The sequence below is a fragment of the Phaethon aethereus genome (assembly GCF_964289735.1).
Source record: "Phaethon aethereus genome assembly, chromosome: Z".
NCBI classification, from domain to species: domain Eukaryota; kingdom Metazoa; phylum Chordata; class Aves; order Phaethontiformes; family Phaethontidae; genus Phaethon; species Phaethon aethereus.
The window spans coordinates 82,785,745-82,810,818 of NC_138577.1; positions in this window are offsets into that span (position 1 = coordinate 82,785,745).

The window sequence follows — 25,074 nt, forward strand, 5'->3', positions numbered from 1 at the left end:
ATAGCAACAGTCTATGAGGTCCTTTGAGGAAAATACACATCACATCACAGAAAGCACAGGAAAGTTTGGATACTACCCATGCAAAGAGTGTGGTAGCTTCACCACGTGAAGCTCGTGTCTGCATCAGATCGTGCTAACAGGAGATCACCATGCCCTCAATCTCAATCCAAATCATGAATACTGAGTGAAGCACACCTGGGCTGTGAGGAGCACTGGGTTGCTATTAGAGATGTGTGGAAAAGGGACTGATTTTAATGAGTTCTTGTCATCCTGACAGAAGTCCAAAAAGGAACAAAGCCACATGGATAAATGTTAGATGTGGGATGATATTTTCATGGTTATTCTCCACCTGTATGTGCTGTCAGAAGGGTTTCCCTCAGTTATTGCAGCTGCAGTGTGTGGACTGAGGGTTTGTCTGCACAAAAACAGCAGCATGCCATGTACTAGGAGATAACAGCACCTCTCCAGTGGCTCCAGTTGCAGAAAGTTCATCATGTACATGTATACACACACACACACTAATAAATGTGTGAAATGCAAAATCCATGTGCCTACTGCGGTGAAAGGTTTTGCATCTACTGCTTGTTTCCATGTCCTGGGCTGCAGTGCTGGAGCCTCTGGTGATTGTACACCATATTCATAATTCCTAAATTTATTTGTTTTTCCCAGGTTGGTTTAGCGAATATGGAGCTAGAAGTACCATCTTCACACCTACTTTATACATTTCTGTTATGGCAGATTGGCTGAATGAGATAAAAGAACAGAATGAGTTAAAAGGTTACAGCTTTTGATGTTATCTGTTTTTAGAAAATGCTCTTTATATGATAAAATTTATTTAGTTAGCACTGGGAGGAATATCCTTTTAGAAATTAAGAGTCCTGAGTTTTGGGCATGATCTCACATTCAAGATGTTGGATGAGAGGACCCTGGTACCTATTTTGTACCTATTTGTGTGTGAGTGTGAGGCAGAGGAGAAAATCAATTAATCCATCCACCAGAAACTTGCAAGTGAAGGACCCAATTTTGCAAATCCCGAGTAGTATTGTTGATATTTTCTGTGGGGGTGTGTAATCTGGATCCGTTCTCGCTAGGACTTCTAGCTGTTTTTGTATTGCTGAACATAGCACACAGACTCAACAGTGGGCTGGGAGACGTATGCTATATGGGGTCATGTACACATGTGGTGGGCACACCAACTTCAAAGACTTGTCCATGTGACGGTTCAAAGACCTGTAGTGCTCTATCTAGTACTTGGGTTTTTTTCTTTCTTTGTGGGTTTTTTTTTGTGTGTTTGTTTTTGCTTTGTTTTTGTTTTTAAAAACTTCCAAACTCTAAATTTTACTTTTGAAATTTGACTGGCAGTACAGGTCAGTGAGTTGAGTCACAAATCCCTCACGCTGATGTCTCCTTTTCAGGTATCAAACACATGCATGTTTAATGAACAGAACCCTTCAGGCTAGAAAAATAAACATTCAGATGAGACCCTTTTCCCACTGCTACCACAACCCTAACTTACAGACAAATGAAAACCTGATGAAGGATATATGACAGGACCTATTCCACTCCCCCTCAATGACCTCAATCTATCATGAATGCAACTGGCCTGTGTCATGGCAAGCAACCCAGGCAACTGTCAGTGCTGCCAATAAATCACTGCAGTCCTAAAGTTATGAGCTCCCCGCAAATGTTGCCATAATTCTTGATGTTCAAGTAGTCACATGCCTTAAGGTTGCAGAAGTTTTGAACGAGGTTCACTCATGTTGGTGTTATGCTCATTAGATCAAAAAGAAATGTGCCCCCTCACAGAGGAAGAAACAGGAGCAAGTTTATTGTTGCTTCATTCTTGGGGCAAAATGACTCCTTTGTTCTCCTGCTGGTAATAAGCTGAGGCACCCACCATCATGAGAAGTATATGATAGATGCCTTTCGTTCTTAGAAGAACGGAAGGTTTTCTAAAAAGAGTGGGACTTCTGGTGCCTCTGAAGTAGTTTCCATGTAAATAGTAGCTGGTAGGTAGTGCTGTGCTGAAGGCAGCTTTCGGTCTGTTTTGCATAAGCGGCAGTGTGTACGTGGGAGTTTGGCTGAGCACTGTTCCTTTTAGTTATTCAATTCCATTTCTGTCTCTTTCATCCTACCCATCATGAAACACAGGCAATTTTCAGTAATGGAGAGACTTTCTTTTCCACATTTTAGCCACTGATTCTCTACATGGATATAATAGTAATAATAATAACATAGTAATAATTCATTGTCACATAGATTTCTCCAGCGTAAATGTGATTCCGCTTGCTCCAGCACAGTTAACTTTCAGTAGACCTGAGCCCAGCAAATATTCTGTGCAGTGATAATAGCAGTCTTCCTGATGAATGGCATCTCAGTCAGTCCTTGCAACACAGCACAGTGCCTTGCAGCCTCTCTTTGTGAAACGCAGTGCCGGGAGCAATGTGTTCATTGCTTTGTTCATTCCTAATAGGAGTTTGTTGTTGCATTGCAGAATTTTTAATTTTTGAAGTGGAACAATGCAGCAATTGCTTCTATGCTGAGAAGAGAGGTGTTTGTGACTGATACTTAAGTTCAATCATTATTTTTTTCCTGCTTTTACGTTCTAGTGGCATTATGCTCAAAGAAGACAGCAGCTCTCTTGATATCCTCATCCTGCATGCTGGCTGTCACTTCTGTCTTTTTGCTTCCTTCAGGTTGACAGATACATTGCCGCTGAGCAAGCAGAGGCTTCGTATCGATCAATCAAATGCAGTTCTTTTTACACTGAATAAGCTATATATTTATTGGCACATACTAGAATAAAAGACAAGAGAAAATAAAACCTAATTTTTGAAAAAGAAGACCTTCCCAGATGCACACAGTGATAAGGAAAGCATCCAGATTCTGTTAGAAACAGAAACTTAACCTGCATTTTCAAAATCTGCTTTGAAATATGGTAGTAAGAGTCGTGTTGTGGGTGTGAAGGTCTAGGATTAGGAATAAAAAGTTTATAAGGAGTAGCTATAACCTTTGTTACACCAAGTGGTAAAGTATTAAAAGAAACAAGATTTAGGGCACCAAAAAAACCTTTTCCAGGTCTGAAATGCAGGTATGAAATACCAGACTAAGGAGAAACCAGCTCCTCTGTTCTTGTCTTGATTATAGCAATCAATTATTAATTTGTGGGAAAAGAGAGCGGCAACAGAGAGAATTGAGCTAACAGAAATACTGGTCAAATATTCCTGCTGTGATCCTGGGGCGAAATCATTATACACAAATTAGCAAGGAGCATTATATTTAAAGTACTTTGGAAAAAAAAGTCACATAAGAAAAAAGTCACCAACATGATCCATTTAAAAGGAAAAAAAAAGCTCTTTTTAGATTCTATCATGAAACAGATATGCCACGGAGTCTGAAAAACATATAAGGAGTCATCAAACTGTGATACAGTCTGCTACAAGACTCAGACATCCTAGTCTTCATTTTATTTTGCCATTTCCTCTCACTTTAGCACTAAGTTAGTCATAATAGGTTTGGCAAGAAGTTAATCATAATCTTGTCCTCAGTCTCCTGGAAGGCCCATGCATGGATGTAGACTCTTAACTAGAGCTCCTGAATGTCTGTGAGGTCTACTCAAGTGCTTTAACACTAAACATGTCTGTAAAATGTGCAGATCAGGGCATATATTGATAGATTTGGCCCAAACCTCATAGTGTTTTGCCAAAAATATCTTGCTGCTACTTTTGTAGATAGAGGTATTTCACCTTGCCAGAAGCATTTTTGCCCAGCAGCAGCATTTTGGCGGTCTCAGTTTTTGGGAGGAGTCGGACAAGGGATGAAAGGACTGATGGATACACATCGCCTTATCCATGCAAATGGCCCAGTCACCAGTGGAGCTGTGCCAGTGGGAAAATATTGCCCTTGAATCCTATAGCAGAAAAGGCCTTTGTGTGGGTCAAAGAGGGGATTTTCCCCACCCCCTCCCTTGTCCTGCTACAGCTGGATAAACAGGGTTAATTTTAATGTCTCTTGTTACTCAGATCCCATTCCATATGTCCTAATTAACCCTGTCTTACTCTGGCTAAAGGTTTCTGTTAACACCTTCTTTTCAGTATTTCTTGCATGCTGAATAAACAGTCTCATGTACAAAGCTCCATTAACATGCAAATGCCTAAGTTACACTTTGTGTCAAACTTCATTAGTATGGAAAGATGCATTTCCCAATGGGAGGTCACTTGGACAAGATTTAGTGCAATTACACAATTTTGGTGACAGCTCAATATCACGTGGGTGAATACTGCAACATTTTCTCTGGTGTGTTTGCTTTAGTGGAAAATGAATTTTCTTTGAGAATATATTGCACTCATTTGCTCAACTTTTCTGCTGAATAATTACATTGGCAAGTAATCTTGCCAAACTAGTGAATTTGAAATCAATTTATAAGAAGGTTCATGTAAAGTAACATCTGAGTGTATAAAGAAGAGTTTTCTAAGGCCAAATTGCTGCAATATAATTTTAAAATAAATTTTCACTAGTAAACACATGAGATATGCATGTCCAGTAAAATAAATTTGGCTTAGATTTTTGTATTGATTTTCCAAAGAGTCTAACAGAATGCTTGCAAGCAATCTTCAGTTCAATATGAAAAAAGTCCCAGAAGGACTAGTTATAATTTATTATATAATTGTAGATCTTAAGATCTGGGTAGTTTTGAATTCATATACACAAAATGAGGATAAATTGATTAATCTAACAATTTTATTACTCAAATTCCCTTCCACCTATAGTACGCTATAAATTATTCACTTGGCTCTGGTAAATGTAGAACATCAATGCTTATTATCCTTAATTCTAACTCAGAAGACAGATGTTTTCATTATCATATTCATTCTAATGTGTAATAAAAGGATAATATTTTTCCTGGAAAATTATAATGAAGAAGACTGAGGTTCAGCTGCGTTCTTAACCATGCATCTAACCTTCAGTGCTTGTATTGTTCATGTAGGAATACACAATTAGCTGTGTGGACAAATAAAAGTGTTGTAAAATTGGTTCTGATTCAGAGCCGTCATTTTTAACTTCAGGAGTAAGGATGTAGACAGTGAAAATATTTAAGTTTTAATTCAAAACTTGCAGCACTTATTGAAAGGAAGGGTATAAAAAAGTGGTGGTTGTGTTTGCCCTGAGCTGTGTCTGTAGCGTGGCGTGAGCTATGGCTGGGCAGAGATCAAGAAATATATTGTGGACCACCCTTCACTGGATGGTCTTGTGTGGTACCAGTTGATATTTTTTCTTGTAAAAGTGCGGACGTGAGGAATGCTCTGAGAAGTCAGTTAGCAGCTTGTAGGATTAGCATCATGGGTTCATCTGCGTCACTGAGCACAAATCAGCAGGGTGGTGGCAGCTTATGCGTCGCTGCTGTTGCTGCTGAGAGTGGTCACTGTCAGGTGATTCAAAATAACAGTGAGAAATTTCAGTAATGGCATTTTTTCTTCAGTTAACTCAATCTGCTTATGATGGCATAGGGAATTCATGGAGCCAGTGGCTTAACTGCTTATCAGCTGAGGTGATTATATGATTTATAGGAAGTCCTATGCATTTTGGACCTGTGGTATGCTTTGGGTTGCAATGCTACCTTGTGACAATGAATTTCACAGCTTTGTATAAAAGAATGTGCTTTAGTCTTTAATTAGATGCTGTCAGGTCATTGAATAGTCTCTTGTTTTTATAATTATTTTGAGAAATCACAAAGCAATGACTTTCTCAGTCACTGTAGTCTTGAAATGTGTCTATCATCTCTCTTCTTCTGAGTATCCTCTGTGAAATAAGTATGCCAGATATTTCCAGTTTCTTTTCTTATGGAAGCCTTTTCATGTTGTTATGCCATTCTTTTGAGACCCTTCTATTGTTACAGCATGTCTTTTACAGTAGCCAGAGTTGTAGACGAGTACCCCACTGATTTACTGAGTGACTCCATAATCCCTTTGGTATTATTTTATGCACATATGCTTTATATATCCTTAAAAACCCACATCTGTCCCTGCGCATTTCAAAAGATACTTGTGCAGATCTCTCCATAGTGTCACCAAAATTTTTTGTGAATGGTTTTCTTACTGTAGAAGACATTTTTTGCAATACATATTGTTTTGCATGTCTTTCATCTGCCAGGTTGATGTATAGCTGTAGCTTTTTAAAATCCTCTGAAATTCTTCATACTGTTCTCTCATCTCGACAAATTGAAATAATTTTGCCTCTATTATTATTGTTTTTTTCTCTTCTTCTGACCCTGCCATTCTTGAGTTCCTTCTTCAAAGGTGTTCTTGAAAAGGTCTTTACTGCCAAATACAGTGGATTTGCAGCATAGCACCTACTTCTCTCATAGTTGTCTGGTATTTCCTGTGAAAAAGCATCTATTGAAATATTAAATATATATTACATGGAAAAATTAGGATAATAATTTTGCTGAAATTATTTGTTTCTTTGTTTTATGCCATGAATATTAGGGTCCATCAGAAAGTTGTGGTATATGCAACATCATAAACATTTTCAAAGAGAGAAGAGGACAGATTGTTTTCCAAATGAAATATTAACTTTCACTGTAGTGTGAAGACAGGTAGAGTATTTTATGTAGACGTAATTTAAAGCTCTGTAACAATGAAAACCCATTGTGTCTGAAAGGGAATCAGTGTGTGGGTTTTGTAGTATGTTGATGGCTCATAGAAAGCCTGGTTTGTCGTGGTGGCCTGTAGAAAGGCTGGTTGCAAATTCTCTGCATATCAGGGTCAGAAGGCATTTGCTTTTGGCAGAATGTATGGATAACTGACAAAATATGGGGTTCCTCAACCGTGCATAAAAATTGGAGCTGAATGAGGAAGGAATCGGGAAGACTGCAAGAATTTCCAAACTGAATGCTTTAAAGTGGAAAATAAAGCAAAACTTGTAGAATGTTCCAGAGCTCCATGTTGGAGTATGTGTGTTGTGAAACGAATGATTTGTGTTTGCTATGGATTTTATTTTAAGAAAGATCTTTAGGGATCTGTAATGTCTGCAGCTTACTACTGTGCACTGTAAATAGTTTAGTTTAACAGAGAAGTGGTGCCAGAATAACTGCAACTTTAACGTCTCCAGTTCCACCCTCTTCAGAGACCTGAAACTGTTTCAGGATCTGGTTGCATTTATTTTACTTTGTGATATATTACAGAAGTCCCCCAACTCCTGGACTGCCTTGCTGGTTTTCTACTGGAGATGTATCTCAAATAGCGGTGGTGGAATTTCTCCTGATTTATTTGAGGATCTGAGTGCAGAACTCCTCAACTGTGGTTAATGGGCTCATAGCAGTATTTACTATGCAACAGTATTTTTTCACTATAAGCAACACCACAATTGTTGCTACATTATGAGAATAAAAATTCAATTTTTTTTGCTTCTTAAAAAGTTGACAGCTGACTTGAAATAAAATCTTTCTTTTTTTCCTTGATGAATTGGAATTTTTTTACTAAATTTTAATGAAATCAAACTCAAAATCACAATTAATGTTCAGGAAAGTAACATAAAAATTTAATGTCTCTTTATGGTGATCTAAGGTAACAATCTGACACACTATGTACAACTTTCCATACATTTCAGCAGAGCCAAGATTTCTTCATTATTTTTTACTTTTAGTTTCTCTTTTTTTTTTTCTGTAATAATTGCTAGCAATATCATCATTGACAAACTATCAATATAGGGATCTGAAGTTTTCTCACTCCACTAATGCTTTACAATACAAAATAATTTTTCCTATAGGAAATTCCTATAGGGAATTGACTTTTCAGAGAAAGCTCTAAAACTAAGCTGTTCCAGAGACAAAGAAAGAATAACTAAACTGGTTTGATCTAGAAGGGCCTCTTCCATGGTCATGACATTTTCTTTTAACAAAATCCTTTCAATAGCAATTGTTTGGTGAAGTGGTGACCTGATGCTGGGATAAAGGTAGTATAGAGACAGACCAGTATTATTGAGTCATGGTCAAATATATCTTCCATATTCAGAAATAAACACATCTATGTTCTCTTGTCCATTTTGCTCAGCATCTTTTTGTTCACATCAGGATGTTAATATTTAGGAAGTCAAGCTTAAGTATTTGCATACTCTTTTGAATTCCTTATTGAAGAAACATTTGGGTTTTTCGTGTGATCTCCTAGCATATGCAGAAACAACTACAATAGATACGTCTGACAAAATCCTCATTTTTGGGAGGAGGAAGACCCCCCCATACCCTTCCAAGTTACAGAAACAGCTCATTTCTAGCATTTAACATCACAATAAATGCATAATACACATGTACTCTACATGAACTGCATTTTGAAGTAAATGAAGTTGCATGCTCTGTTCTTTAAATTCACTTGACTCCCAGCACAACATGTGTAATATAACAGACTGCAGACAGGATAATATTTCTGCCATTTGAATTACCAACAAATCTTTTAATTTATGAGTTTTACTCCATTTTTAAAAGAGTGCTTGGCCAAGTAGTTTTGTTTTCTTGTTAAATATTATGCACAGATCTTATTCCTTGAACAATTAATGAGGGCATGTTAAAAAAGCCTTACCTTTTACCAGATTTATTTCAACTGTATGATATGGGATTTCATAAGATTTTCATGCAGTTTTAACAGCAAAAACCCAACAAACCTAGAATATAGAGTATTATGAGACATTTGTAATGAATTTAGTTTAAAAAAATCTGATCTGCTGCATTATAGCAGGACCCAAAGATGCTGTCCTGTGGCAATTTGGGCATGGCTTGTCTTGACTTCAGCAGAGTCTACAAGTGTCCAAACAGTTGAAATTGGAATCTGGACCACAAATCAAGCTTTGGACTGAATCTGTGTTTTCCTGTTGTCTGCACTTGTCTGTAGGGCAGTACAACCAAACTCTGCCCATTTCTATGATTCAGCGTCTGCTGTGATGAGCTACATCATCCATCTAATGATTTGAAGGGATCAGCTAGGGCAATCTTATAATTCTGTGTGTGTCCTGAAGTCTCAATATCATAATGTCTGTGAGATGCCACGAAAATTCAGGCTGGCTTTTGCTATGACGAACAATGAGAATGGTTGACTTTTGTTTCTGCATGTGGGCTGAAATGTTACAATTTTTTGGGGAGGGGGCTGAATTGGTCTGGAGATATTTGAATTTTTCAACTGAAATGAAAAATCAAATTTTGTTTTAACTTAGATGTCACTTTTATTGGTATTTAATGTAACCCCTCTTCCCCCCAAAATAAGCAATCAAGCAAGTATTTAAAAGTGAAAAATTCAGTTGTTCTGTTAGGAAAAAAGTATTTAAAGATTTGAAATGAAAATCTGAATTTTTCTTTTTCTTGTTTGGCTAAAAACATTAGTAAACAGTTAATCATGGTCTTTAGCTTGGTTCTGCATTTTAGATTAGGGATTTTAACACAAGTTTCTTCCCACAACTGCAAAAATAACAGAGCAGGGGGCAGGGATGGACTTGGATGCATGTTTTCTGTACGATTGATGGGTTCTATCTTAAAGGCAGAGAGAGAAGTCAGTCCAGAAGTACCCTTTGTAGCACAGAAGTGATGGAAGCAACATTAGCAATTTGAACAAATAAATAACTAATCTTATAACTCCTGATGCACCTATTGATTGGAGGAAGAGGAAGGTCTTGAATCTTAGAGCCTGAGTAATGCTTAGAACCAGTGATGTCAAGTACACTTTTAAATAATTTTGACTCCTACTGAATATTGAATAATTGAAGGTAACCTTTTGTGTTCACAAGGTTTTAATTTACGATGTGATTTCCACAGATATATTCTTTCTTTGCACATTGTGGCCACAATGGTAGCACAATGGCCACAGGTTATTGATCAAATACCACTGTTGCTACGGATATCAAAACTGTAGTAACTCACCTTACGCAGAGCTTTTGCTCACTAACTGGCTTATTAAAACCTTTAAATGACAATGGTGTCCCACAAAATGCAGTAGCGCAGCTCAAGCATCACACTGTGCTTTGAAAATGTATCCCTTCCCATTTAAGCCGATGCATTAAGGGAATCTGCCTCAAGATCTTATTTTGTATAGCTGAAGGAGTGAGGAAACAGCGTATAGAAAAGTTTTATTCTGAATTTGTTACCCGCGTTAAAAAATAAATGTATTGTCTTGATGGGATTAGGAGTAACAAAGAGTTACTCTTGCTTTATTGTGCTTTGTGGGCTTTTATTCAGTGTTACAGCCTATATGCTTTCTCACAGGCTTTCATCCAAGCATCTGTCTAGGGACAATTAGGCAAGTATTCATTCTGAGTATACATTATGAGGCAATTAAATAAGAGCTGCTCTCCTCAGAGAGGAGGTGGAGTGAGATCTGGGACATTAATTACTGAGATGTCATGAGAAACTGTAGTGGAGTAAGTCATCTGGTTCCAGCTTGAATTTGCAGCCAAGCTGCAAACTCACTGCAACTCGATACTGCAAGACAGATCTGGCAATAGCCCCTTGCTTAGCCCGGTGTGTGTGTGTGCTTGCTAGAAAAGGAAGGGAGATGGGGGTAAGAAAAAGAAACTCTACTCTTCCTAACAATTTTGAGACATGTGGGAGCTCTTCATAAGCAAATAAAGCAGTTGCCATTAATCCTTCAAAAAGAAAATGAAGGAGCTACTGAAACTTCCCATTGGTTATGTAATTTCCCTGCTGGTTGCTGAGATGGTCTAGTGAACTGTTTAACCTAAGAAGACTCAGAAACAGCAGTTTAACAAGTTTCTACTGGGTCAGGATGGATGTGCTTGTATGTTACATGCACGCTTCGGTGTTATGGTTAAAAATATTTAAAAAATAAAATAAGTCTGCTTCCTAATCAAAACCTTAGTTTTAAGTAGCAAAATCTTGAACCAGCAGTCTGCTGCAAACTCCTCTGTCTGGCACACTTTAGTGAACAAGCCTGAATTCTCCATGGTTGTGAGGTCCAAAGCAGAGAGAAAGCAGCTGTAAAACTAATGATTAATGCCATGCTTTCCAAGTTGGTCCCATATATTCTTCTGAGCGCGGTGGGACTGACTTACAATTTCAGTGACTCCTTCCTGCGTTTTGCGAGACAAGGCAGCAGGCATGTTAGCTTCAAGAAGGTGTTCACACCTGATGAAGAGGAGGAGGATGTGGAGGAGGACACTGTGTCTGGAGGACCATGCCAGGATCACCAGCAGCAATATTTTGAGAGGAGGTGGGTAGTGTGAGTTACAGTGAGGCAACTGGTGTCAAGACCACAGGAAAAGCTGTAATGGGAGTCTGGGCAGGAGTGAACATGTGTTTCTGAGGCCTCTCAAGAGGCCATGTTAGCTTGGGCATAGCAGCCTTTAATGCCATTACATGGTTTTCAGGCTACAGCTGGCTTGTGCCCATCTGCCTTGGAGAGTCAATGCTTGCCTAACACTACTCCTCTGTGTAGGCATTCCCCAAGATGATACAGTCTTAAAAAAGACCTAGGCAGGAAGGTTTAAATCTTCAAATGCTCTGAAACTGGAGGTGACAGGTGAAGGGCATGACCTGCAGAGTGCGGACTAGAGATTGTACTTAGATTATAGGCTTGAGATTTGATGGGAAGCTGGAGGAATCATCCACGATGATGGAGGAAATTGAGCTGATGGGAAAGTTGGAGAGGAAAAAATCAAAGCTCATTTTTATGCAGTTTAAGTTGGCAGCTGGATCTGCACTGGGAGATGCTGTCAGGGAAGTAAGAGAGCTGCAACAGGTAGTGAGGAACAAGGTTTTATCAGGTGGGCGTAGCATTGTCAAAGATGGACTTGTGAACCTCCTCTGAACAAATAGCAGGGAGCTGTTCTGAGAGAGAGAAGGTGGAAACCAGACCTGAAGGACAACACTGAAGAAATTTGCTTGATATCTGTGTATTTTATGATCATGAAATTATTTTTACACATGTATCTTTCCCTGTGCACTGGGAGTGTGCAGAAATTCAACGGGCCAGCACCCTCCCAGTGTGCTCTTTTCCTGGTGCTGGTCCCTCATGGGGCCGCAAGGTCTCACTAAATCATTGCTAGCAGTCAAATACCACAGGAAAATGGACTGTGGCCCAAACTTGAGCATGAATGTATGACCAACTGACATCGCTAGCAGAGCCAACAAGTAGTATAGGCATGACCTTTATTTTAGTGTTTGAAAGCTGATTTCTATAAAAAGCAGCAGAATGTTGTGAGAATGGATAAATTTAACAGGCCCTGCAAATGAACTGCCTCTCTGTGCAGTGAGAGGGCCGTGTACATGGGAGATCACTGCTAACTGGCATGTAGGAAGTGAGATCTGCTCCTTGCACTAGCTCCAGTTACACCACAAAGAGAGGAACAGAGGAGCCTGTAGACACCCTGGTTTAGACTCTTTGCTCCCCCCATGGAACCCCAATGGAGCCTTTGGCCAACTCTTGAGCCCAGCTGAGTTGTGCTTTAAACCACACCTATGTTTTCTCTTTGGCAAGGCAGGGACAAACACAGTCTTGGATGGAAGTCAAATCTCCCCAGAGCTGTTCTCACTTACATCCAGCTGTTTGCTGACCACTGGGGCTCTCATGATGAGTAAGGATGACCATGGGCAACAATGATATGTGAACTATTGCTTTTTTTCTTCTCATTATGCTGGGACAGGGTAAATGAGACATGAGATCTGCTACGGCAATTCCTAGAGACATGAATATTTCCCATAGGAAGAGATGTTCTCATGCAGCTGCAGTAAGCACTTTGGTGGCTCAGAGGAATGTGGAGGGACATGGTGGGAAATGGGTTGAAGGGAACGGGTTGGGGGACCTGGGTGTTGTGGAACTTGGCTACCTAATTTTGGCATTAGGAGTAATTTTTCTGCATGACTCATTCAGATCTGGTTTTCAGAAACATTAGCTGTGGGTATATGCTTACAGATGAGTCTTTACATTTTTGGGGGTGAAAAAGAAAAAGGAAAAAAGAACTCCTTGCTTAGCTTTCTCTCCTGTTGGGTTTGGGGTAAAAAGCAAAGAATCTTGAAAGCCCACAAATATTTGTATTTAGCAATTCAGTGGTTTTATCTCTGCATGAGACCAGGCTAGGATAGAGAATGCCTTGGAAACACAGATTAAAACAGCTCTTTAAATAGTGGCTCCCAACCCCCTCCCTGAAATTTCTCATGGCAATTTAATTAAAATCAGAGAAGGAGTCTGACTAACACCTCTGAAACTCAGGGGTATAAATACCTAGCCTGAACTTCCCTCCAATGTGTCCTAGCACAAATCCTTAGCAAAGTTTCAGCCTAGATCCAATCACCATGTGTCAAACTTATTAAAAAAAATGGTTTTTTTTTCATTATTATTATTTCTGAATTCTCCATCTAGGAAAGACAGTGGGAAATACTGCAAAACATATTTGTTTGAAGTAGTCCAGAAAGTCCAGTCAGTGAACAAGCTGTCTTCAAGCCTAAAACTAGTCTGCAGTCTGACAAGTCTTTGAATTAATTGCGCTCTCCTTTTGCTAGCAAATGAGAAGTTTTTAAACATCCTTTTCTGCTTGCTGAGTGATTTGCTGAAGTTTGCATAGCGTGTTGCTGCTGAGTATTGTGATTTTGAAAAGCAGACCATTGCAAAACATAGCAAGCGATTGTCCAGGTTTGGACAGCAGGAAGGAATAACGGGCATCAGCCGGGGCTGGCTGTACCCGGTTTACTGGTGTGAATGCCCTGGCTGTGAGCTCTGCTGTGGGGCGAGGACAGGTAGCAGCTAACACACGCCATGCAGTGGGCAATGCCAGTGGGAGGAGGATATGGAGGAGATAGGCAGGTGCATGCTAAGAGAGGGTGTCTGATTAGGATCCCACAATAGAAATTCCATTTATCCTGTCCTTGTGTGCAGCTGGAACACAGGACAGGTATCTTCACGCCCGCTACATTTGCAAGGCCATTTCTGGGGATGAGAAGGGTCATGAAAGAAAATACTTCTCCCTGAGCTCTTAAGTATGTGCACTGGTTCATCCCCTTTCCTCATGCTTTCCGTTTGGCATTGCTAGTGTGCAAAGGGAGTTCATATAGCCGAGCTGCAGTGGTTGAGAGATGGGTGTCTCATCTCCAGGCTCCTCTAAGCTCCTTTCACAGCCTGTGAAGAGAAACAGGCACCTCCGGAAGGTGATTTATCACACCCGTCCTAGAGCCCTGGCTTAGCACAGGATGAATCAGTCATGAGAAGTTGATGTCTTCTCCCTGTTACTGTAGAGGAGCAGAGACTGGTGGCTTAGGTAAGCCTGTGAATTTTCAGTGGCCTAAATTGCGTGGGATGATACTTGCCCTGAGACAGTAAATGCATGGAGACATGCAGTTTAGCATGACAGTTGCCATAGCAAATAGAAAATTGACAGCAGTGTCAGGCTGAATGGGAAGGCAGGAAACTGCAAGAGTAATCAGAATTTCTCTTACTGCTTAGTAATGCCTAAAGCAGTTATTTTTTGGGGGAAGCAATTCCACTTGCAACTCTCTCTTGTTCTCCCATAGCATTCACATGAGTCACTGCAAACAGTTTTCTGAGACCTGGGCACAGCTATCAGACTTGAGAAGTGTTTTCACACTCTAGCCAAATTCAATGGGCATCCTCTTATGGTGTCTCAGGACCAATGTCCTCCCGCCGCTGGAGTCAGCACCAGCACAATCAGTTGCAATAGCAGGTCCCCAGGACCTCAGATTGGGAGTACACAAATTTGGAGACTTAGGCTGAAGAAGTAGCGTAACTGATAATCTCCTTTGTCTGCCATACCCATGGCATGTGAAAGCTTCAGGTGGGTCTGCGTGGAAATCCTTGATCCACTATCACTTTGCTCGACACCACCTTACTCTTCTGAAATGAGAGTACTGATTTTCCTTGATTTAAGGGCCCTTAACTGGTGAACATCTGAGGAGATAGGTTTTGCCTAGGCAGAGTAATGTAACACTTTCTCATGCTTTTATATGCTTGAATTTTTGTGTATAAAATATCATAACCCTTTTGGCCAGCTGTAATACAAATGCTTTAAAATTAAATTACCTTATTCTTTTGTCCTGTGTATTTTTTCAAAAGCCTAAAGTTCTTTAAAATGTGGAAGTCACTGAAGAAATAATGCATTTCTTATGGAGAGAAGTAATGCATTTCATGATGTTTTTTGATATAAACAGGAGTTTTCTAATGGAGTCTCATAAACAGTGCCAATGTGGTATCATGCTGCTGAAGATCGTAATTCAGTGGCAATTATAAACTGAGGTTTATCATTAACAAGGTACATACAAACTGGAGACATGAGAGAGGATATAAGGCTCATGACTTCTTAATCCTGGGTGGAAAACAGGAGTGCAAACATATATGAAAACCAAATCTGAAACCAACCAGACCCATGAACTGGTAATAAAAACCAGTGGCACAGACTCAGCCTTGACTAATCTTGTTTAAAGGATCTAAGACTGAGATACAAAGCAAAAAAGAAGTCTAATAAAAGCATACAAGGATTTTGAAACCCAGCACAAAATTGCTGATGCGAGGGAAAATGTGCAATAATTTCAAGAGTCTGTAAAGACATACATTTAAAGGACCCGAAGAACAGCAAATGCACTTTACACATCCAGTGTGAGAAATAATTAACGCTCTTAAATGAAAAATGGAAGCTGAAAACACTTAAGAAATGGGCACCAGCATGAAATATCTTACTGCTTCAAATCCAAACCTCATTCATTAACAGCCAAAATATGTCATCTTATAATACTTTGCTGACATAATAGGAAATTTTTGGTGCTCTGAATGCTCAGTTGACTGCATAGGGGATGAAGAGACACACACAGGCTTGAACCCACAACATCTATTTCTATCTTCTGTATTTATTGCCTTATTTTTGTTATATTTATCATATTGAAACTGGTAGGAATTGTAGGAATTTTTCTCTCTGAATAGAGTGAAAAATACCATGCTTCCTTATTGAGCCACATAGCCTAAAAAATCAGGAGCCAGCAATCGAAACCTTAATACAAACACACTAATGGTAAATACTTAATGCAAATTATTAGGCTTTGTTGATAAACATTTAAACCCTTACTTTTTCTAATTGAGAAGGTCTACCCTCCTGTTTCTACATATTTATGTTTATGATGGAAGAGGAATATCAAGTTTTTGACTGTCTTTACTGGACTTTATTGACACTGTCACACTGAGAGGATCTTCTGTTCTGTTCTTCTAAAGAAGCCAAGACTTAGGAAAACCTTTATAAAAACACAGAATTCTGTCCAAACACAACTGATATCATAATTAATTGCTTTTCTTCATGGAAAAAAAGTATTGGAGCTAACATTTTTTTTAATCTCTTGGATGGAAGAGAGTAATATTATCTTTGCACCTATCTCATTTATTTATGTCTGGTCATAGCAAAATGAGACACCAAAGAGATAGTCACTGTGTATCTTTATTAGTCAGTTTCAATATAATTATAACTTTTCATTGTTTTTATTTGTGCAACTGTTGTGGCCAGAAGTCCTCCTCCTAAGCAAGAACACTTTTCAGCTGGATGCTTTCCAACCCAAAATGAAAAGACAATCCCTGCCTCCAAAAGCTTGCAGCAAGGAAACAATAAGCCTGTATTATTTGGCAGGAATCAATGTAATCACAGTGTTTCAGCAACTGGGCTCATATCAAGTGACTTTTGTGTCACTTCCTTAGGAGGACAGAGTGCCTGTGAGGTATTAGTAACTAATTTGTCTCCTATGAGGATCATGCAAAATTCTAGCTTTTTTTGAAAGCTCAGAATAAGACATTTTGAATTTTGAAGTTAAAAACAATTCCTAGGTTAAGTGAAATTTCTACCTCTAGGAAAAAAAAAAAAAACCTTTGTGAGCTAACTAGGGTCCTTTATAATGCTAAAAGATTAACTCCAACCTCTTTTCATTGTCAATTTTAGCCAGTTCTACCTGGAGAGGAAATCAAGCTACTGTCTACATAGAAGACACTCATATGCGTGTGCATGCACACACACACACTCTCACTTTTAACCTCTTATTTTGATTTACAGGAGCAGATTGCCTGTTAAAAAGGAATTACACATATAATCACCCTTGGAAAGCTAGTGGTTTCCACTGTGTCTATCCAAAGGTTCTGTTGAAGAGCAAATCTGACTAATGATATTGGCAGAAACCCTATAGATCAAAAAAGACAGAACACTTACATCACTATTCTGAAGAGACTTTAACAATATGCCATTAATAGACCATTTTTAGCCTGTAAACCTCTTCCTGTGGCCTGACATACTGACAGTCCCATACCTACGTGGAAGATCAGCCTTAGGCACTTAAATGATTACCCAGTGCTGCCAAGGGATATAAACCTTTGCTTATTCAGTGCAATGGGATAATCAGTAACTGCACAAACTGGCAGATGTGAGGTCTGCAGTTCTTTCCCCAGCCCACACAAACACTGAACAACACAGGTAACTCTTGGAGCAATAAGTGAAACTTTTGTTTTGCAAGAGTCTACCGTATTTCATGTAATTCTCCTCTTCAATAAGATTTCAGGAAACCAGATGGGAGACGGTGTTCCCATATAATTTTCTGATGACAAAATATGTTATATTCTTTTGAGTAAGAATCAGGCTACACTGTACAGGCCTTTCTTCTTATCTGGACAGGATAAAACAAAGATAAGCAATAACTTTTGTTCTCAGGTAGAGAAAGGCAGTTAAATTATCAGCTTTATTATTGAGCCTACATGGGCATAAGTATAACTGATGTATCTTTTCACCCCCCCCGAAATGTCTGAACTGTGTAAGAAATTGCCTTCTTGCAGTACAGCCTCCAAATCTTTGAGCTTGAGCCCTGTTGTGGTAGGCAAAAAAAAAAAAAGATTTGTTGGGTGGTAATCTTTAAAGCTTTGAAACTGTCTCTCCTCACCCAGAAACAGCTTGACTGAAGTGAGACCTTGGGGGCTTGCTTGGAAACTCCTCTGTTTTTCTGGATGTAATGGGAACTCATGCGAGAAAACTGTAGCTGAAGATGCAGGAACAAGCGGTGAGCTGTCCTAAACTGCTGTCCTTGTATTTCAAGCTATTAATAGGTAAAGCTGTTATGTGTGTGTGTAGGTGGGTACTCTTTTCAAACAGTTCTAGGAATCAAAACTAGGGAATTAAATCTATATACATTTAGCCATAAAACTGTAAAACCGGCTTACCTCTTGTCCTTTGGCAACCATGTTTACTTGGGCACATACTTATCTGTCTTCTGTTATGAAGCTGAAGTTCCCTCAAGCAAGAAACAGAAATCTACACCGTTCTCAAATGTGCTTACAATTTGGCTGAATGCTATCAACAAGCCAACGGTGCAGACTGATCTAAACCCTTATTTTAACTAAGTTATCCAAACTGGTCAATTAAATGGCTATAAAGCAATTTAGGAGTTGGCTTCCTATGGTTCTTTTAATTCTCTTGAATGAATATATTTAAAAATAATTTATGAAAATGTAGTACAGTTGAAAAAATATTCACCCAGTTCTTTTCTCTACTGCACTATTTTGTAGTCTGCAGCAAATTGGTATTACTCTTCCCTGTTTCTGTAAAATGCTCAATGAGTTCAAATGACTCTCAAATCTACTGAGACAGTTGAATTATTGCAAAAATCTGTCTAGAGCTGTAGACATGTGTTCTTTTGACTCCCCCTCCATCCTACTGAAAAATAAACTACTGTTCTTCATGGCTTATTTTGTCTCTGTCAAGGAAACTTTCTGCTCTCATCTCAGGAGAATTGTACAATAGCAATCTGATCCTGACCTTTCTACCTCTTCCTTGAATAACAGATGAAAATTGGACAGTGAAAAGTGGTGTATGCTCCATAACTTGTATCCCAGGCACAGTCTAATGACACTCTTCTTCTAGTAAAAACAATAGTTGCAGCAAAGGTTAAGGTAAACAGGTTTAGCTAATTACCTCTTAATCAAATCCAGTTATAATTTACTGCTATGCTCTGAAACTCTGTGCCTACTAAACCATTGACTTTGGTTGGATTAGCTTATCTCTGATAAACGTAGTGTGATTAATTTCTCCCACAGTACAGCAGCACGTAAACATCAAACAGGAATAATATATGACCAAATAAACTCAACTCACACACTATCACAGCAAACTCTCCAAGGCCCTCATGTACCAGGCACTGAAATTGAATCCCTTTTTTTACAGACGGTTATGGTGGGGAAGCAATCATTTTTATGTTATTCTTTGTCCCAGAGACAAAAAAGAAAACATCAGAAGCAAAATGTACCTCCACTTTCATGATGATGAAAGTCACACTGCATATTTATAATGTGCACTTTTGCATGTGCAAATTCTTGCTGTAGGCATGTAAATCAGGTGTATACATGTGTACACAAACATACATTTGTTATATTAAGCTTTGAAAGTGTGTCTGTGAACACCCTGAGTGACTAATTTTTTAAAGCTGTTTTTCTAGAATATGAAATAATCTGTTTTTCAAGTAAGTGAGAGGGAATAAAGAGAGCTCAATTAAAAATCCATTTGAAATGTTTATATGAGATCTGAAACTACATACACTTCTTGAGTTTATACTTTGGTTTCAAGCTCAGACTGGTTTAATCAAAACATTTGTTACTTTTTGAGCAAACTTCAGACTACTTTTTAAAGAAGCTGCTCTGAGGTATGGTTCTGTATCAAAATAGTAAGGAAGCCATAATCCCCCAGAGCTTTCTCAGAAGCCCTGTGAAGTGCACCAGTTTCAATTCAGTTGCAGTTTGTTTTTTTAACTTTGTACAAATCTAAAACCTGAGGCAGACAGTAGAAAATGTCTGCATAAAGTCCTTGTTGCGGCGGGAAAGAGCAGAGCTTCATACATCGCTGTCTGCTGGCGGTGCTCCAGTATGCTCAATGGGATAGAAGAAATTTACCTGATCTGGCCGATCTTAAATACACATCTAGCCTTGCTTTAGCATTAGCTTTACTTCAGTGCCACTTGCTTACTGCAAACCAGCTGGTTATCCAAACAACAACAACAATTGCACCAAAACACTGCCCTAATTCTAGCACTGTATATCCTTTCCCATGCTCCTGAAGAGCTGCTATCAGACCGAACGCACTTTGAGCACTAATTTGCACTTCATTGCCAGCCACATATTGCTTGCTACTTTTGTTTGCTATAGCAAAAGCTAGGACAAATTACTTCTCAGATCTCAGCATCAGCCTACATTTAGGGTGTTGGGCAATCCTTACTGCTAGGACACCTGAGGAGCAATTCCTCTAAATGTAAAGCAGTGGATTCACACTTTATGACTGCTACGCTGAGCCATTGCTCATAAAAGCCTTCATAAAAGCATTCTTTTATGTGGTCTATAGACATTGGGGTTCAGTGTCTGAAGGGAACTGTGAAAGGTAACTGAGAAAACTAAACCGGACAGAGCAGATTTGTGTATGTATGTTAAACAACAACCTAAACCTCCACCCATTACTATTCTACAAATTAAAAGGAAGAAACATGATGGGTCTTCAGCACAGTTGAACTGGCCAGCCTGTCAAAGGAACACAAAATTTAATTGGAAAGAGCTGGATGTAAAAGTGGTCCTGAAGTGGCTCTAGTACAAAATTACTTTGAAGCTGATCCACTTCCTTTTATAGAAATTAATAAATCCCTTCACTGGGGATCGTGTTATGGTGACATGCACATTATAAACAAACGATGGGCCAAGCTTTAGGAGCCTTCAAACCTTTCCTCTTTTGGACAGATTTGCAGTTGTCACTGCCCTTTGATTTTCTCCCTTTTACATGTATTTTCGTTAGCTCTTCTGTTTGTGCCTTGTGAAAATAGACCTCGAGTTCAAGGCTGTGTAGAGTGGCTGGATTTTTCTCAAACCATTGGAGTTCCAGCCAGTAAGTAAGAGTCCCAGCATACAGGCCAAATTAATTCCATCATCATCAAATGGAAACAAAGTGCTTGAGACAAAGTGACTGAGAGGTCAAGGAAATCTGCAGCTGAGAATCAAACTGGGGCCAGGCGGGAATTCAATACATTAAAGGTGAACTAAGGGGCATTTTTAGAGCGTGGGGTGCACTCCAGTGATTGCACGCAATCTTTCATGCTTTTTGTGGCTTTATCTCAGATTTATTGTTGACTGATGCACAAGATGAAACAAGAAGGATTGTTCTGTTATGTGTATTTTCCTCCTTTGAATTAATTTTCTATAGCTGATGTGATTACTATATGAAGTGACTTTTTAGAAAACATATTTAAACACTACAACAGTACAGGAAACCTTTGTGTGTCTGACAGCTCTTGAGTTGCCCGGTCAGAAGACAGGTCAGGGTTCAACCTATTAAACTTTTGGTAGCTGTAAGATGCTATATGAGCTGAATTGCCCATCCACCAACGCAGACCTGATCGCTGCTTCCATTTCCTTATATAGCAATGGACAAAGCATGAAAGAAATTAATGCACATATTTTATCCCCTGCAGGGCTGACATCTTTCTGGCTGACTGATAAAAACTTTCAGATGATCAGACAGGAGAACTATATCTGCTATGTAGTCAGTATGCCTCAGAGCAGCATTATTATTTAAGACTCACTTCCATTCAATGGCAGGTCCAGGAAAATAGGGGAAAAACATAAGCTAGCTTTTGGGTGAAAACAGCTGTGAGTTTTCAGTGCAATTGTAATCTTGCACCTTAAATTCATGACCCTTTAAATCCAGTGCCATTTGAACCCTGATTACTCATCCCCTGAGGGAAAGGAAGCCTATCTGAGAAGCTCTCACACTTCCAAACTGCCCCACATCTTCATGGCTTTAAGCCACATAAAAGTAATAACCCTTCCATAAGATATTGCTCAGTGGCTCTTGGAAATGGCTTGGAATAGGACTTATTCAGCAGATTTGTATAAAACTCAATCCCTTGTTTTTACAGTGTCTGTGAATCAAAACATGAAATGTAATCATTCTGACTAAAATCTGTGCCTCCCACAATGCTGTTTTGTATCAAACCTGATGCTTTTTGGGTGCCTGTTGTGGATTGCCAGCTGGCTCTGTTCTGCCGTATCGGGGCACTGGAATGCTTCAAAAAAGCATCTATTGTATCTTCCCCTGCCCACACCGCCAGACACACCCAGGCTAACAGGGGTCTGCAAAGCACTTCCTCCAGCCTTTGGGGTCCTCCTTGCCTCATGAAAACTGTAGCAAGGCTCCCATTTATTTTGACTCGTCTCTACAGGTCCTTACACAACAGTTAGGCCAGAATTTAGTCATAACGATGTCAGCCAAGGCCTTTCATTAGAGCATTGCCTCTTGCCCTGGTGTCCTCCTTCCTAACAGAGGAAATTATACGGAGAGTATTATTTCAGCCTGTCTAAGATCTGTATCACCATCTAGATGTAGAATTAATTATCCTGGAATACTCCAGGACACAGGACACTTAGATAGAATGTTAACTTTAGATAATGCATATAACTTTTCGTGTCTGTAGTATGGACTTCTGCATCTGGACTAGTCATCCCAGCCATCCTCCAGAGTTAAATGAGAGAAACAAAGGTGCTTTCAGATTGTTATTCATCTCACAACCAAAGATAGTGAGATAAATCCCTCTCTTTTGTGTTTCCAGGGAACAGTGGGATGTACACCTGCAGGGTGAAATGGGTATGATATGTAGCATCTGGCTATGCTTTAAGTCCCCGTTGTGTTGAGGAATCCTATCCTGAAGTGACTGGGTTTTAAACTTAAGTGCGTCCAATAAAATTCTGATAGTTTCTTAGGATGAAACTAGGCAAATAGAACCTGAATTTTTAAAACATTCCTCTGTGAGAGAATTAACTCTCTTAAGGAATACTGAGGCTCTTTAAAACAGATAATTGTTGGCGGATGTTAAGAGAGTAAGTGTTGCAAGGTATTTGCATTAAATTGTTGAATCCTATCATGCTAAGTAAATGTTATCTTTTTTTTTTCCTTTTCATTAGCACATAGAAAGAAACATTTCCTTTCTGCACAGCGCAGTTAGTTTTATCTTGGGGGTTTGAAAAGACTGTCAGCTCACTATGAAACTGATGAATTTGGAAGCATTAACACATGTAATCTGCACTGTGAGGACTGCAACAGTTTTAAGTTTGAAAGCTTATTTCCAGTGACAGGCATTCGGAAGAGTATTTTACATTTGAAACAGTGTGGAATTCTGCTTTTGGCACCTCTAGTAAAAAGCACAGATTAAAATACATGTGTGCTTTTCCCTCACATTTTTATAGGGGGGAATCACAGAATCACAGAATCACTAGGTTGGAAAGGACCTTCAAGATCATCAAGTCCAACCCAGTGCCACCATGTCCCCTAAACCATGTCCTGAAGCGCCACATCCACACTTGTTTTTTGAACACTTCCAGAGATGGTGACTCCACCACCTCCCTGGGCAGCCTGTTCCAATGCCTGACCACCCTCTCAGTGAAGAAATTTTTCCTAATATCCAATCTAAACCTCCCCTGGTGCAACTTGAGGCCATTTCCTCTCATCCTATCGCTGATTACTTGGGAGAAGGGGCCAACACCCTTGTCACCACAACCCCCTTTCAGGTAGTTGTAGAGAGCGAGAAGGTCTCCCCTCAGCCTCCTCTTCTCCAGACTAAACAACCCCAGTTCCCTCAGCTGCTCCTCATCAGACTTGTGCTCCAGACCCCTCACTACCTTCGTTGCCCTTCTCTGGACACGCTCCAGCACCTCAACATCCTTCTTGTAGGGAGGGGCCCATCAGTGAATACAGGATTCAAGGTGCGGCCTCACCAGTGCCGAGTACAGGGGCACAATCACTTCCCTGCTCCTGCTGGCCACACTGTTTCTGATACAGGCCAGGATGCTGTTGGCCTTCTTGGCCACCTGGGCACACTGCCGGCTCATGTTCAGCCGGCTGTCAGCCAGCATCCCCAGGGACCTTTCCGCTGGGCTGCTCTCCAGCCACTCCTCCCCAAGCATGTAGCGTTGCGTGGGGTGTGCAGGACCCGGCACTTGGCCTTATTAAACCTCACACAGTTGACCTCAGCCCATCGACCCAGCCTGTCCAGATCCCTCTGCAGAGTCCTCCTACTCTCCAGCAGATCAACATTCCCACCCAGCTTGGTGTCATCTGCAAACTTACTGAGGGAGCACTCGATACCCTCATCCAGATCATCTATAAAGATATTGAACAAGATTTGCCCCAGAACAGAGCCCCGGGGAACACGGCTTGTGACCGGCCACCAGCCGCATTTAACGCTGTTCACCACAACTCTCTGGGCTCAGCCATCCAGCCAGTTCCTCACCCAGCAAAGAGTAAACCCGTCTAAGCCACGAGCCGCCAGTTTCTCCAGGAGAATGCTGTGGGAGATGCTATCAAAGGCTTTACCAAAGTCCAGATAGACAACATCCACAGCCTTTCCCTCATCCACTAGGTGGGTCACCTGGTCATAGAAGGAGATCAGGTTGGTCAAGCAGGACGTGCCTTTCATGAGCCCATGCTGGCTGGGCCTGATCCCTTGGCTGTCCTGCACATGCCCTGTGAGCACTCTCAAGACCAACTGCTCCATGATCTTCCCCGGCACAGAGGTCAGGCTGACAGGCCTGTAGTTCCCAGGATCCTCCTTCCGGCCTTTCTTGTAGACAGGTGTCACATTGGCTTATATAGACAGTGAGAGAAAACAACTCAGCCCTAGCAATGTGCCACTGGTCTCTGTCGCTCATTTGTCAACAGACAGAGGTTTAGTGGTATTTAATGGTTAAGGCACTAAGAGAATAACATCGGTAGTTCCACTGTTCTTCCACGTTTCCACCCTAGCATTGCAAAAGGATCATGTGCTGAAGTCTCCTCAAGCTAATACTCAACTTTCTGCTCATTATTTGTGATGCTCATCAGCTAGACCTAGAAGATAACAAAATATGAAAAGAACATTGAAATGGTGAGTCTTGTCTGGGACACTGAAAGTTTTGTGTTTACACGAAGTTGAAAGTATCGGCAGAACAGACTGAAGCTTTCCATTCGTCTCAGAGTGCATCTGCTGGGCTGAGCCTCAAGTATGAACAGGAAGGAAAGGCACTGTCAGAAATGTGGCGTTGGAGGAGTCCC